Below are 17254 nucleotides of genomic sequence, written 5' to 3'. Positions count from 1 at the left end.
GCCAAAGGATCTATCTACAAAGCGAAAGCATGTTTCGATGTCCATTAAACAAAAAGTGCAATTGCTGCAAAAAAAGATAGAGGCTTATCCTTTGTTTTTCTAACCATTCTGAAATGTGTTTATCAATTACACGCTGCTCTGCGGGGGGGGGGGGGACATCGCGGCGCACAATGAACTGGAAGTTGATCTGTCAGCACTATCCTTATCTTCAGGGAAGATGTTTTTATTTTATTTGGCTTATAATTCCTTACTGAATGTAGTATTTCATCTCGATGTACTCCGTCTTTGATATGATTTAAATCAAATTCCTCGTCATTATAAATATCGCGAATATACATCAAATAGTGTTCTGGTTGCAATTTTCTAATTTCAACTATGCGTAATGTATGCTTTACGCATGCGCGCATTGAAAGAAATGTTTAATAAAGTAAACAAATAAATATTAAGCTTTTTTTTTTTTTTGTAAATTTTATACCCTTTAGATCATAATTGCTCTTTATTTCATAAATTACGGTTTTATATTTTTAATTTTATAATTTCTGCATGCCATCTTACCAGATTTAAATTGATGATCTATAATCCGGAAACGCCGAAGTCCCAACAAGTCCGGATTAAAGACTTTTGACTGTAGAATTTTTACAAGATAGTTAAATTTTATGCCCTAAGACCATTCGCATTAATTAAGTCAATTAGAATACAATCACACAGCTCACCCAAAGGTGAAAATATAGAAAAGACAAAATCAGGGCTTAAATTCATCAATTCTAATGAGAATGCACTAGCGAAGTAAAGCACTGCGGTTTTACATAATTTCTGATTAAGCTATTCGTACGAATTGAAATAATTCTTGCATTTAAACTTGTATTCCAAATTAAGATTTAAGTTGAAATTAATGTAGATAATTGCTGAGAGAATTAGATTTTTGTAGTGTAGTTTACGTGAGATGAGGTCACGTGATACGAACTGGCGAATCAGGATGTTGAACCATGAAAGCAAAGTAAATTCTTAATGTCTTTTTACAAATTTATTGTCTTTATTTATTGGCTTTTTACAAAATTTTAAACCATATTAAAATATTTATGCCTTCAAAATAAAAAAATTCGTAGAACTAACGTTTGTTAACATTTTTGGTACTATTCGGTTTCGAGGCCGTAAAAAATCGCCATACTATTGTTGATGCCAATGCTAACAAAAATAATTGCGGTAACCCTAATAATTGCGGCAAAAAATGAAGTATAATAGTAAATAACTATCTAAGATTGATGTTTTAATTTAGATGAAAGGTTAATTTCATATAATACTTTTTTATTATAATAATTTATATGAAAAAGGCTAAACATGACTGAATGGCAGCATAAGAGTAAATAACTATTTCAGATGATTATTATAATTTATATATAAATTGCTAAACATAACTGAATGGATGCCTGCATCGCTATTTCGCTACCGACGCTAAAGCATAATTTCATCTCGTTGGTTGTTCAAACGTAATTTTCTATAATGAATGATGCCTTTTCTTTGACAATATTCAGAATCGGAATTCACAAGTGCAGAATCGCTCATTTATTTGTTTTTATTGTTATTTTACAAGGGTAAAAATAATTTATTTTTTGTCAATTTTATTTTACTTTTTAAATGAAAATAGGTCGATGTGTACATAGATAAAGTCACGGGGGTGTGCAGTGCCATTTTTGTGCAATTCTGGGATTTTTTTTAAGTGAAAATAGGTCGATGTGCACATGGATACCGAGTATGTGCAATTCTTAAAAACGCGTCAAGCAGTAAGTGATTCTGCACTTTACTCAAAATTCTATTGCCAACTTTTCATCATGGGCAATTCCCAAATTGTTAAACCCATAGGATATCAAAAAAGGATTTAAAAATTAAACTAGTATTTCAGTGGCATCTTAAGAAATATAAAACTATATAAACTTACACAATCTGAAACCAGCACATACGCTAGATTTGATGCGCTGTTAAATGGGCGCATTTGCTAGATTTGGCGCTTTTGCGCATACATTTTCGCTGCAATTTTTTTACGGCCCTCAAAACAGAAGAGTACCAGGTTGATCTTTACAATATGGTAACTGGTAGTTTGGCGACATTTTGGAGGCGATAAAGGTTACTACCTGGGACTTTGGTAATAATGTGAGCAGTACTCAGTTCCAATTACGCATTATTTTGTGTGAGGGAAATGAGAGATCATGGGATATGTCATGTGATATTAATGGACGAATTACGATTCTTTACTCGGAAAAGGGGGGAAATCGGGAAAAAATCTGGCAATTTTGTATTTGGCTTTATTTTGTGTTTTGTGAAACAGTGTTGGTTAATTTTTGGATCCCATGGCCGTAACTAAAGTGAATTCTAAATGGGTATTTAGTGGTATTGAAAAGGGTAATAATAAATGTTTGTTTAAGGTTGTGCGAGATAGAAATAAAGATGTTTTATTAAGTTATTTATTTTACCTGGTACCTTGCTGTGAAATATAAGTATGATTTTAAAGATCCTGAAACAGAAAGAAGAAAAGTTTATCGGACACGTAATCAAGATTCTGAAGAAGATTAGGTAAGTTAATATTTTTAATTATTTGAGGATATTATTTTTATGCATTGTTCTAAATGTAAGGTGGAAAGGAATTTGGTATTATTGGGAAAATTGTTATTAGCAATAATTTAGTTTAAAGTAATTAGGATTGTAAGGTAATTTTTATTAATTTAATGTATGTGCTCATTTATATTTTAAGTAGTGTTTTTGTATTTAATTATATTTTAATGAAATGATAGTTATTTTGTGAATTTTATGTTTGTAGGAATTTGGTATACGTTTAAGTTGAATTAAACGTGCATGGAAATAATTTAAATATTTGATACTAAGTATTTGTAATGCTTGCGGTATGAATTCGTTGGTGACGTGTATAATGTAATAGATGATTTAGAGGTAAAAGTTTTTGGATATTTTATTTATTTTATATGTGGAAACGTTCATATTTGGAAAGGGTAAATACTTTTTCGCGATCAGGTAATTTCATATATGTTCTTTTTACCGGGTTTAAAGATTGAGAAAATTGTCGTGTATTTTCGTGAAATTTTTCTAATTTATGAGAAAAAAGCAGTGTACATGGATATAGTGAAGAGTGTGCGCAATGCCATTTTTGTGCAATTCTGGGATGTTTTTTTAAGTAAAAATAAGTCGGCGTGTACATGGTTTATGTGTATGTGTTATTTTGTAAAACGCGTAAGGAGTATGGTATTGTGCACTTTTTCCCAATTTTGCAGTGAATATTTGTCATGATTAAGCAGTTTTGTTTGATAAAATTTCTAGCATAAGTGTAATTCGGCTAGTAGATTGTTGGAAGAAGTGTTCAGTAGATAAAAAGAAAAGAAACATATCTTTACTTCGTGAAGACAAAATGGCGGCGGGGAAAAAAAAATAGAGGGTTGCTGTAGGAGAGTTGGTTGCCAAATTTTCGCCAAAAAATCGCCAAGTTACCATAATGTAAAGATCAACCGAGTACTACATTTTTTATATGTATACTGTATGTTGTCACCAACAAAGTCTGCTTGGTGCGATTTGTGCCGTCGAAACAGAAAAGTAGCTCAGAAACTAAACATAAAGATTTAGTAAATAAATCTGAAGAATTTTTTGTAAGGAATGAGCTGAGAGCATGAAAAATTAAAATGTATTTTTGGAAAAATGTACAACAGTTCCTGAGAAGGCTTTACAGGCATCCTTAAAAGTTTCATATTTAATTGCAAAAAATTTAAAACCTTATACAATTGGAGAATCGCTCCTTCTTCCTTCAGCAATTAAAATGACATCATTTATGCAAGCAGAAAAATATAGTAATGATTTAAAATCAATAGCATTATCAAAAGATATCTTTTCTCCCCAATTTTTTGTCATATCAGACACTATAGAATACAAAATCCTGTCTTTACTATACAACTTGGTGAAGCTACTGACATTACTAAAATGTCTCAATTCATTGTTTATCTGAGATACGTTTTTGAAGACAATGCAGTAGAATATTTTTTATGTTATAATATTTGGGAAGGAAAAGCAACTGGAGAGAAAATATATGAAATTATTAACAGATATTTTGAAACGAATAATCTTACCTAGACACAGTTTGTACAGATGATGCTGCAGCATTAATAGGTAATTATAAAGGACTAAGAGGGTTAATAATGAAAATTGCAACCCATATAATATTTCATCATTGTGAAGAATTGTACATGATATTGCAGGGTTATTACTGCAATTAATTAGATTAAAAGGCAAGATCCTAAACAGTTGTCACTTTTTAATACGATGTAATGAGATAAGTGCTGTGTATGAGACATTATTACGAAAGTCAGTTGGCTTTCACACAGAAAAATACTGAATCATATTTTCGATTTGAGAAATATAGTTTACTTATTTTTGGAAGACAAGAAACATACATCAGCAAGTTCATTCATTAATAATTATTAGTTAGGAAAACTCAGTTTCATAACAAACATTTTCTAAAATCCCAAACATTTTAATAATGAGCACCAATATTGAAGCTTTTAAAACGAAGCTAATAGTTTGGCAAGGAGAATTGAACAAAAACATGTTTTCAGAATTTACTAAAGAAAATAATACAGATTTCTTGTTTAAAACAACATATGATAAAATTGACAGAAAACTTTTCGAAAAATTTCCATATAAGGAATTAGGTTGGATCTGTGACCCAATTTAATTTTTTTTATTTATTTATTTGGTATTTTCAATTCCAATGTATCTCTAAATGAAAAAGAACAATTAATTGATATTTTAAGTGACGGATTACTGTGTGTTCAAGTTAAGTGTCTAACTTGCCAAAAAGTTTAGTTATCTATTGGAAACGAATATGCTGATTTAAAAGGAATGAAACTAAATTATTACGTTTCTCACATAAAATTGTATAGTAAACCTTTAGCTTATATTTAAAACTTCTAAAAGGCTTATGTTACATTTTTCTGTTATATAAGCATTGAAAGCGGATTTCTCACTGAAATAGAAATAATTTTGCTATTGATTAACATGGAGAACGTTTTCATTGAAATATTTTTTTTTTTCCTGTGCCATTTAATTGCATCTACTACAAACTAAAGATTAAAGAACTGTGTTTAAAACATTTTGAATTCGTTGTCATATTGATCTACGAAGCACTAGATTAGTGAGATTTTATTACATTATTGATAAATATAGTTTTTAAGCAAACAAAAAATTTTAAAAGGGAGATAAATATTTGTCAAATATAAACGTGTTTTCAAAGTGTAAATAAATAATAAGTGATAAAAAGAGAACCCGGTTAGAACATTCATATCTCTAATTACTATAACAAAGTAATTTGGTTTAATTTAATCTTTATAATATAATATATTTTAGATGCTGTGTTTACTTCTCTTATGCTTGGACACGCCTTTTTACGACGTAATATTGGTTACGCCTCTTCTTAAAAACAAGTCATAAGTATGCTATAGCTTCGTATTTAAAGAAAACTTAAATTATATTTTAGCTGAGTTGAAATGGTAGGTTTATAATGTTCTGCGCGAGATTTTTTTTAATTATAAATCTACTTTTGTGTGTTGTGTGGTAGTGTTAGCATTTAACGCAACGAATTATCTCTCACAAATGTATTATTAAGATACTGTAGGCAACAATTATTATTGGTCATAATAACTACAACTACTTCTACTAGATAATGACTACTACTTTCACTTCACCTTTAGTTTCAGTTTAGTTTCAGAACGGGCGGCTAAAACCCGCCGGGAACTGGAGAAATTCGACCAATCAGAGACAACCGTTGCGCCAGGAACTTTTGGCGTCATTTTCCGATCGCCAAACGCAATTTTTGTGCAAAACTGGTATACAAGAAAGCAGTTGTTAATGTTATGGTAACTTGTTCGTATTTCTTGGGTAGAAGTAGTTTATTTGTTTTGGTTATTTTGTGTTGCCCTGATATGATTTAAGGTAAAATCCTAGTATACGGTGCAAAATTAAATAATTTACTGTAGAAGCGATAAGTGAAGTATGTAAATCTCAATTTCGAAAACAAATACAACTTTATATTCCACTCAATTGGCTAACTCGATACCCAATAACTTTTCTTTAGTTTTAAATAAAGGGTGAAAATAATAATTGATAAAAATTACTTACTGTGAAATTTCTGGGCTCTTTGTGTATTTGAAAATGCTTGTTGATATCTAGGTTCATATTATTTCACGTACTCTAAACATCGTGAAATTCAATAAAGAAAAATATTTTAAGAATGTGTCTTTTTTTTTTTATTTAAACTACTTTTAAAGCTTTTAGAAATTTCTCTTTTGTATATTTTTCCGTAGGCAAAAATCACATTAACAAAAGCTCCTACTGAAATATAGAAAATACAATGATTATTCAGAGCATCTGTATATTAAAATGCTGATGTGGGATAACTCATAAAATAACCCAGGTAACCCAGTAACTCCCAAAAGAAAAAAAATAATTGAAAAAATTAACATGAAACTTGGTTATGCATTATTCTCCATCGAAATAATTCTGTTTCATTTCATTGTGTTATGTAAAAATAAAGATGTAATTTTTAAAGTCTTGGAACATTAGCACAATCAAGTAATTTTTATTCATGATGAATCTGTGGGGTATTTTACACTTTATATTACACCGTATGTGTTACTATGTACATTATTTTCTTTCATTGCCAAGACTTTTCTGAATAATATGCAGTAATTTATCACCTTCATTAGCCTCCAGGGTTTGTAATTATATTTTAGGAAATCACACAGTCTTTAAGCTGCAATTTTAATTCCACTTGCTTATGATTTCAGATGTCATGTATTAATCCGTAGCAGAAATTCTGTATAAGTTTTCTTGAAATCCAAAGCATTTTCTTTTTCTGTACAAATAAAATATTCCAACAACAGCTATCACCATTGGATGCCTCTAATTTTTATTTTGTAAAGAGCAACAAATTGTATATTGTAGTCTACACATCTGCTGCCTATGTTCCTATAATTTGCTATCATTTCTGATTGTGGAATTGTGGTGAATTTTCACAATTCTATATTATGCATATTAGAGCACGCATAAAAATATTTCAATTGGTAAGAGATTGTATAAGTGTTTTCTTTCTTTTTTAAAAAAAGTTCTGTATCAATGGTAGTAATTTATTTAATTCATTATTGCAAAGCAGGAAAACAGTATCTTCTTAAGGGTAGAAGACTTTCATGAAGTATATGTTTAAAAGAATATGACTTCTGTTCATGCGGCACAAGAGAAATATCCCATGCAGCTAGCCTGTCCACCAGTGTTCAAACTATTAGTGCTTCTTAGTCTTATCCACTCGACTGCTGATGAATACTAATTATGGAAGATAGTAATAATTTTTCTCAATGTGAAAATTTTGTGACCATTTTATAGAAAGTTTCTTACTACTGCTCCAGAATCTTCGGATGAAGTTATCATTACATGATATATCATAATTTATTCTTTATATTGAAACTGATTGGGGAACTTTTTTTTTTCATCTGGAATAATTGTTCTTAGTAGCAGAATAACTGCACACAAAGGACTCTGTTTATAATTGTTATTCTCCAAGCAGATTTAATAAATTAACATCATTCAGTTTATTATACCAGTGTTGTATAAGAGTCAAAAACGGCTTTAAGACAAATGGGTAGTATCTGAGTATAAGTGTGCATTTAGTTACAATAATTAGTAATAATCATTTATTGTTTTACAATGGTTTACATTAATGTTATGTTTTCCTAATATCTAACATGTTAAATAACAATTCTATTTTGCTTGGTTTAAGGTTGGTTCCTAGGGACCAATGCTATATTTAATATGTTAAGAAATGACTGATTAAGTGTTAAATTGATAAAAACAACTTACTTATACATAGAAAACAAACACTTGAAATTTTGAACTTCAAGTTATATTTTGTGATTATCCATATGATCCATGCGCAAAAAATATTTTAAAATATAGTATTAAAAAAGAAAATTTACAGAGTTTAAAAATTTATTAAAAAATATTCATATTATGGTACATAATCTGATATTTTGAGCAATATATATTAAATTGTAATTTATCAACCTAGATAAAATTTTGATTAAAATATCTAGTGGTGAGCTATTAAAATATTAACAAAGAGCACACACTTTATTTTATAAAATTCAAAATACCAAATTATGTTTAATTTTTAAATGTTTTAAACGGAAAACAAATAGTAACTGTGCATGAAAAAAAATTAAATAAGAAATATCATGGAAATTACATAAAATAGCAAATAAATTTCATGATGTGCACAATTTGTGCCAGAAGTTGCCCCTCACTTTTCTTCTCACATCAGTTGATCATTTGTAAGGTTTTAAGAACCAGCAGAGATTTTTCAAAAATTTTCTATTTTGCTAAAGGTTTCCCCATTTAGCATTGTCTTTAAATCTAAAACTTCATGTGAGTCAAAGAAGGTCTTATTGTGGAAACATTTTTCGTTAAGCTTAAAGCCTGCTTAGCTTCACCTCTATTAATACTAATAGTCTTTATAATAACTATACCTTCCTTTACACTATTAGGAATTCCATTATGCAGTTTTCATGTTAAAACCATCTCGATGGAAATCCTAAAATAATTTATTTATATTTCATGTTTTAATGTAAAATTTAACGTATGTTAAAGTACGGTAACAACATGCAAAACGTTTTTCCCTGGAATAAGTAATAAGCAAACAAAAAGAACAAAGGACAAATTGAGCAAAGGACGCGTGCAAACTTCGTACATCTCATCACTAAAGATATCATAATGGACTTTTTGTACCCCATTTAATGTTGAAAACACCTAATATTACTGATACTAAGAATAGGCTAAATAGATTTCACTTGTATATATATCAAAGCTATATTTGAAGACATCTTTAGAAATTTCAAGACACTTTCAACTCAAACTAATTGCCAAGCAGGCTCATTTCCATTGTAGAACTGATGGTAATGAAAAAGCTGATTTCCTCACACAGAAAAAACAAATTTACTGAGTGCATTAGATTTCACTTTCTAAAGCTTTTGACGAATTTAATTTGTAAATTTTTCATGCAGAGTCATTTCGAGCATGTAATCGAAGAACTTGGAATGCTGTTTGAACAAATCCAGCTGTGGTCCCAGGTTCTCAAAAATATAAAGTTGTCACAAAATTTGTCAGGTCATGAATTTCAAGATTAAAATAAATCAAGAAGGCTTAGAATGATGCAGAATTTGTATAATTCTTATTAATTTTGAGTGTTATCTGATATCTGTTCTTCAAAAGGCCAGGAATAAAAACCTTTTTTCATTTTTATTGAAGAAGAGGGACCTACGTCAGTTATTTCTTAAAACTGACACAAGATTTTATGTTAAGCTGCTATTTTTGCCTTACTTTAATTTTATATGTTTTTGTCAGTTAAGTATGACTTTTATCTGCTCTTGAATGTCAGAAACATTAATTTTTCTAAACCATGGGTTGTATCAAAATAAAGTACTTTGGAAGTAGATTTAAGCAAAATAAGTATGTTTCAGAGAAGACTCATAAGTATTACAGAAATATAAATTCTAATTGTATTGGAAGCCTATAACTTTAAAATACATAATTACAAATGTTTGATATGTACATATTTGGTTATATGGTACCTGTCCCCATACTGCTTGATAAGAGTACTCTAGCTGATGTATTTTGTGTAATATCTACATGACACATATATTTCACTGGCATGTCGGTTTCCGCAGCCACAGTAATCTTGTTTGCAGATCAGACTTAATATCGGGTACAAATACTTTGTTTTTCATTTATCATTTTATACAGATCGTCAGACCAGATAAGCTAAGCAAAAGGTGTCCAAATATATAGTTAGGATATAAACCTAACTATCAGTGTTCAGCAGTCTTACCATTCATGGGCTCTTTTTCAGATGATTATCAACTGCATTATATTACATTATAAAGATCTTCCCATTTTACACTCCTCATGTTATGCTAATGACAATTTTTCTTAAAATCTATTTGTTACATGCATTAATCCTTCACACATCCTTCTTTTGAAATTGGGAAAGAATTCCAGATTTCATTAGATAAACAAAACAATTTAATAAAATTTCATATTAACCTTTTCAAAAATACAGTACATTTGAGATTTTTACTATCAATTTATTCAACATGCTACATTTCTTAAAAATCAAATATCACACAAAAACGTAATGCATTTTAGAAAAAGTTCAATCAAATTATTTATTATTATTTAGGAATCTTCTAATACATATATATATATGTTCTGCATGTGGCTTTGTTGGCTAAATTTGAGTACCTAATAAATACTTATATATATATATATATTAAGAAAGAAAAAAGCAACACATCTTCTGCACAGGCCAAATTAATAAGCCTTTTTCATGTGCATTTTTTTCTTGATGATCAAAAAATAAATTCTTTCTGTAATTTTCAGTGCCACAAAATAAAGTGAAATGTACAAAACTTTTGCGATACAACACCGTACACCTTTTTTTGCGGCAACAGGCTAGAAATTTTATTACACATTTCACGTGATAATCCACCGAATTTTCCGTATTCACTACATTGTCTTTTATAGCAATAAAAGTTAGAAAACTATTATAAATTGATGCGAAAAAGACGCAATCAAAAGATACGAAAAGAGGAATATGAGCGGAAAATAAATCCAAAACAAACCCTTCAATTGCTGGCATAAAAATTGGTCGCCAAAAACAGTCTCCGGCGGTAGCTTATTCTGATTGGTTGAATTTCTTCAGTTCCCGGCGGGTTTTAGCCGCCCGTAGTTTCAGAAGGTTGCCATGCCATAAAATCAGACAAGCGCCTGGCCCCAGCCACCACCCCAAGCTCTTATTGGACACGACTTCTGATGTCATACAGTGACGAAAAGAATTCTCTGCAGCATTTTTTGCGCCAAAAGCTTGAGCTCGAGATCATTTTAGCGCTGAAACAGGCGAAGCAATGGAATAATTTGCCATATTTGCGAAAAAATTACAAAAATAAAAAGCAGCTTCAGAAATATATTGTTAATGTACATAATATTAGAAAAAAGGTGCAATTCGATGTGCAGTCGATAACCGTTTAGCAATATTTTGGTCATTAGACGAATTATAAGATATAAAAGTTAAGAAACAAAACAATAATACATAAAAAAACAGAATGATAACTCCAATTGATAAAGTCAAATAAACGATATTATAAGTATTTTTCGATTTAAAAGTATCTTATCACTTTATCTTATTTTTAACCATAAATGAGGAGAAATTAATGCCTAGGATTTGAAAGTAAAAAATTAATCTGACTAACGAACAATTTTGATACCAAACAATCTCTATATAACAAGCAATAAATGAAAGGAAGGTTATTTAATTATCAAACAGTTCATTTTTATAAAGAAAGAACTAAATTTTACATTTATATCACTTTTAAAAACACTTTTCTGTAAAATAAACCGCTAATTCATGAAAACTGCGGCAGACATTATTTACACAGTAAGAGTTAAGTGCTATTTCTTGACATTGCTGACGAAGCAAATCTTGTTAATGGTCTCTTTTTATATGAAATTATAAAATACATTTCTTAAATATCAGTATAGCGCTATGAATTGCATTGAATACAGATTGCTTAGCCAAACACTATTTACGCATTATAAAGTTTTATCTATTCCATTAACATGATTAAATAATTTATATAAAATGTGCCGATATATTTTCTTATACTGTTAGGTTCGTTTTAATTGCAAATATTCTGTTACATTGCACAAATTCACATTAACACAGGAGAGAACCAAATCCAAAGTAGTTATAAGTTCCCCTTGACATAACTCAAACGAAACAGATAATGGAATCTTTTCAGCCTGACGTCATAAACGGCAACCAATAAGAACAGGGGTGGTGGCTGGGGCCAGGCGCTTGTTAAAATCAGTAAGGAGTTAGTGAGGGCTACAAAGAATAATAAAGATGTTATATATGGAAAATATTGATTCTTGCTTTGTTGAAATGGTAGGTTTATAATGTTCTGCGCGAGATTTTTTTAAATTATAAATCTACTTTTGTGTGTTGTGTGGTAGTGTTAGCATTTAACGCAACGAATTATCTCTCACAAATGTATTATTAAGATACTGTAGGCAACAATTATTATTGGTCATAATAACTACAACTACTTCTACTAGATAATGACTACTACTTTAACTTCACCTTTAGTTTCAGTTTAGTTTCAGAAGGTTGTCATGCCATAAAATCAGTAAGGAGTTAGTGAGGGCTACAAAGAATAATAAAGATGTTATATATGGAAAATATTGATTCTTGCTTTTTGATTTTTGCTATTTAAATTATTATAAAAAGAACTTAGCAAGCAACCACATACTTGGTGACCTCGGAATTATTGATAAAGATGTCAGAAAGTGAAGAATCGGCGATTAAAGAAGAAATAGCACGGGTAAGTGTTAAAATACCTCCCTTTTGGGCTGAAAAGCCAGAGATATGGTTTTATCAAGTAGAAGCACAGTTTTCTATTTGTGGAATAACTGCCGAGGAAACTAAATTCAACTACTTAGTATCGCAATTGGAAGCAAAATTGGTAAAAGCGCAGAATAGGCTGCATCAACAAAGTTCAGTAGGAGGAGCTACTTACCTTCTTGCTACGTAACGACATAATTCCCTACATACCAATAATTAGACAATTTTCATTATTTCTAAAAATTTTAAACTTTACATTAATAAAAAAACGAAGAATATTTTTTATTGCATATGAACATCATTACACAGATTTCTATCAGTTTCTAAAATTCCTAAATCACGCCATATTCTGTGTAGGCATGCTAGAATTCTACGCATTAATAAATAAAAAAATCTAATTTCTCAGAATGAAAGAAAATAATATAATAAAATAAATACTACAAACTTGGAACACTAAGCAATGCTTCAAATACGCACACACACACATATTATCAATGAACTCATATTATCAAGTGCAATTACGATACCAAACACTACGTATTAAAATATGAGGTAAATGTTACGTTAAGAGTTAAAGTTAACAATTTTGCTATTGTTGAGTAGATCGTCGGGCTATCGATATATGTCGTAAGTCGGAAAGCGTTATAAACATATTAAAGCCAAAAAATTAAAAAAATACAATTTAAATGAAAAATGACGTCTTAAATATAATTCACAATTAAAACAACAATACAAATTTAAAATACACAAACGATATGTTAAACATTGCACATAAATAAAGTTACATTACTGCTCGGCATCACACACAACCTCGTTTTCTCTTCTACACAACGATGAGTATTCGCTCGAAAAACATCAAAGAATTCCACAAACTCGGTGTCCATGTGCTCATCCATCTATTTTCACTATTAAGAAAAATCAGAGAATTGCTCAAACTCGGCATTGCGCACCATATTGACTTTGACCATATGCACATCGATCTATTTTCACTTAAAAAAAATCCCAGAGTTGCATAAACTCGGCATCGCGCACTACCTCGGCATTGCGCACCACATTGGCAAGCCAATGTGCACATTAATCTATTTTTACTTAAAAAACATCCCAGAATTGCACAAAATCGGCATTGCGCACCACATCGGCTTGCCCATGTGCACATCAATTTATTTTCACTTAAAAAAACATCCCAGAATTGCACAAACTCGGCATCGCGCACAACCTCGGCATTGCGCACCACATTGGCTTTGCCCATGTACACATCGATCTATTTTCACTTAAAAAATATCCCAGAATTGTACAAACTCGGCATCGCGCACAGCATTGGCTTTGCCCATGTGCACATCGATCAATTTTCACTTAAAAAAACATCCCAGAATTGCACAAACTAGGCATCGCACATAACCTCGGCATTGCGCACCGCATTGGCTTCCCCATGTGCACATCGATCTATTTTCACTTCAAAAAACATCCCAGAACTGCACAAACTCGGCATCGCGCACAACCTCGGCCTTGTGCACCACATTGGCTTTGCCCGTGTGCACATCGATCTATTTTCATTTAAAAAAACATCCCAGAATTGCACAAACTCGGCATCGCGCACAGCATTGGCTTTGCCCATGTGCACATCGATCAATGTTCACTTAAAAACATCTCAGAGTTGCACAAACTCGGCACTGCGCACCACTCAAAATCGTCTATACGTCTCAAAACCGTCTCTCTATTAGTTTCATATTTGTTCCACAAATTGGGCACTTATACTATATTGCAATCAAACTTTTCTCCATACACCGCTCAATAACGCTCTTTTTGCCTCTTCGCTCCAAGTGATTAAAAAAAATCCAGATTCAGATACTCATCCATTCTGCAGTAAGCACCGATTTTAACACACTCATCAATAATCAAAATATTCTTTAAGCAAAAGAATTCTTTTCTGTATTTTCAGAAGTTACGGTTATAATTTTTAATTCATGCATTCAATATTTTCAGTCGTTTGCTAATGATCGTTTTCAATCGTTTGGTATTGTGGTTGCTTGCTAAGTTCTTTTTATAATAATTTAAATAGCAAAAATCAAAAAGCAAGAATCAATATTTTCCATATATAACATCTTTATTATTCTTTGTAGCCCTCACTAACTCCTTATTGATTTTATGGCATGACAACCTTCTGAAACTAAACTGAAACTAAAAGTGAAGTGAATGTAGTAGTCATTATCTAGTAGAAGTAGTTGTAGTTATTATGACCAATAATAATTGTTGCGTACATCACTCCCCTACCAGTAACAAAGTTACGTTACTCTGAAAACATGGTGGGAGAGAAGATACAAATATCTATACAAATAACACTGATACAAATATATAAATTGAAATTATGTACACAAAAAAAAAACTCAATTAAGTTTTAAATTAATATGAAAGAGTTATAAGTTCAAGAAGAGTCAATAACGTCATTGAAACGAACTGGAAGTTTTACTTGTCTTCCACATCGTGTTAATTTTTTAGGTTGTTCTAGTTGCTGACTTGGCACTGATGTTTGCTAACTTGGCACAGATGCATGATCACTTTTTGAAGTTGGAGACAAAAGTTCATTAGGTTGTAACACATAAGCTGGTTTTAACCTATCCACAGAGATACTAACTTGTTTATTTTTAATTGATAGAAGAAAATATTTCGGGGTTCTTTGCAGTACCAAAAAGGGTCCTTCATATGGGGGCTCCAAAGGTTTTTTTACTCTGTCAACCCGCAGAACACGTGCGAGCATGTGTACAAATCTTTTGGGATGAAAATCTTTTGTTTACATTTGGATTTGAATTGATAGGGCTTTAAAAAGGCCATCTGATTTCGAAGATTACTTACAAAATTATCATTAGATATTGGCATGTTTGATTCTTCAAAGAATTCGCCAGGTAATTTAATAGTTTTGCCATAAACCATTTCAGCTATTGTATACTTGCAGTCCTCATGTAGAGCAGCTCGCAAACCCATAAGAACTGTTGGTAATGTTTCTGTCCAATGAAGAGAATTATGACAGCTAATAGCTGCTTTTAAAGTACGGTGTAGACGTTCAATTTTCCCATTACTCTGAGGATGGTAAGGAGTTGTATGGTTTACTTTTACTCCACATAGCGAAGCCAAATTTCGAAACAGTTCCGAAATGAATGGAGTTCCTCTGTCAGTAATAACACAAGAAGGTACACCAAATCGTGTTATCCAATGTTCATAAAAGGCTCTTGCTATATTTTCTGCTGTGATATTTGATAACGGTACCACTTCCATCCAAGAGGTAAACCGATCAATACACGTCAAACAATAAGTGTATCCATTAGAAGGTGAATAAGGCCCAATTAAATCAATGTGCACAACACTAAATCTTTCGTCTGGTGCTTGATATTGAGAATATTCTGATTTTGTATGTTTAGTTACTTTATTTTTCTGACAATCGATACAAGTTTAAGCCCACTGTTTAACATCTTTTTTTATATCCGGCCAAATGAATCTTTTAGTAATCTCTTTTACAGTACTTCGGATTCCAGGGTGAGCTAAACCATGAATTGCATTAAATATTTTCATCCGAAAAGATTTAGGTATGAATGGTCTGATATTAGAAGTAGAGGTATCGCAATATAAGAGTTTTCCTGATGGTAATTGGTGCTGTTTAATATGCAATGATTTGGAATGTAATTTCAACTGTTGCAGTTCATAATCATTAATTTGTGCATCTGCTATCAGGTCAAAATCAACAACAGGTGAATCGATGTCCTCAATCCTAGATAGGCTGTCTGCAACCACATTGTTTTGACCACTTATATGGCATAGGTTAGTAGAGAATTGTGAGATATATTGTAACTGTCTGAGTTGTCTGGGAGATGCTTTGTTATGATTCTGCTTAAAAGCAAACGTTAAGAGCTTATGATCCGTATAAATAGTAAAATCGCGGCCTTCAAGTAAATGTTTAAAGTGTTTAACGGATAAATATATACCCAAAAGCTCGCGATCGTAAGCGCTATAATTTTTCTGGGCATCATTAAGCTTTTTTGAAAAAAATGCAATAGGTTTCCATCCATTGGGTTCTTTTTTATGAATAACTGACCCAATAGCCAAATCGGATGCATCTGTGAGAAGTGCCAGAGGGTTATCCGAATTGGGGTAGGCCATCAACGCTACTTGAGCAATATCTTGTTTACATTTTTCAAAACTTTTTCTGGTTTCATTGGTCCATAGTATTTGTAAAGATCGTGACTTGTAAAGATCATGACTTGTGAAGATCGTGACTTAAAGAGAACGTGAAATATAAATAATAGGACAAGAACTTGCATTTTACGGTGTGGCAACAAGAAGAGGATTCGAAAGATTTTTATATATATTTTGTTTTAGAGAGTTTAAGATTTTTTAATATTTTAATAGTTGTAAGAGTTTTAACTGCAGTAGTTAACAGTTTAAAATTTTGATAGTTTAGAGCTGCAGTATTTATTTTTTTTTGGTTCTGTTTTAAAATTTAAATAAAAGTATTTTGTTTATTCTGAAAAATTAGCTTTATTCTTCCTACAAGATTCAATATTCATTATATTGAAATGAGGAAAGGATTTTTACTGGCGCAGTCGACAGGATCGGAGTTTCCCCGCATATAATTACGAACCAAAATAACTCAGGTGAGAGCTCAATTTACCTTGGAAACGTAAAATAGTTAATTAAGATTATGAAAAGTTAATTATTGTTTCCGTCATGGAATCTTAGTTTATTTACTTGTCAAAGTAATGAATACGC

Source organism: Stegodyphus dumicola, chromosome 6, assembly GCF_044657685.1.
Source record: "Stegodyphus dumicola isolate Sdum_Otavi_A_Nest chromosome 6, ASM4465768v1".
Taxonomy (NCBI): domain Eukaryota; kingdom Metazoa; phylum Arthropoda; class Arachnida; order Araneae; family Eresidae; genus Stegodyphus; species Stegodyphus dumicola.
This window is presented reverse-complemented; position numbering follows the sequence as displayed.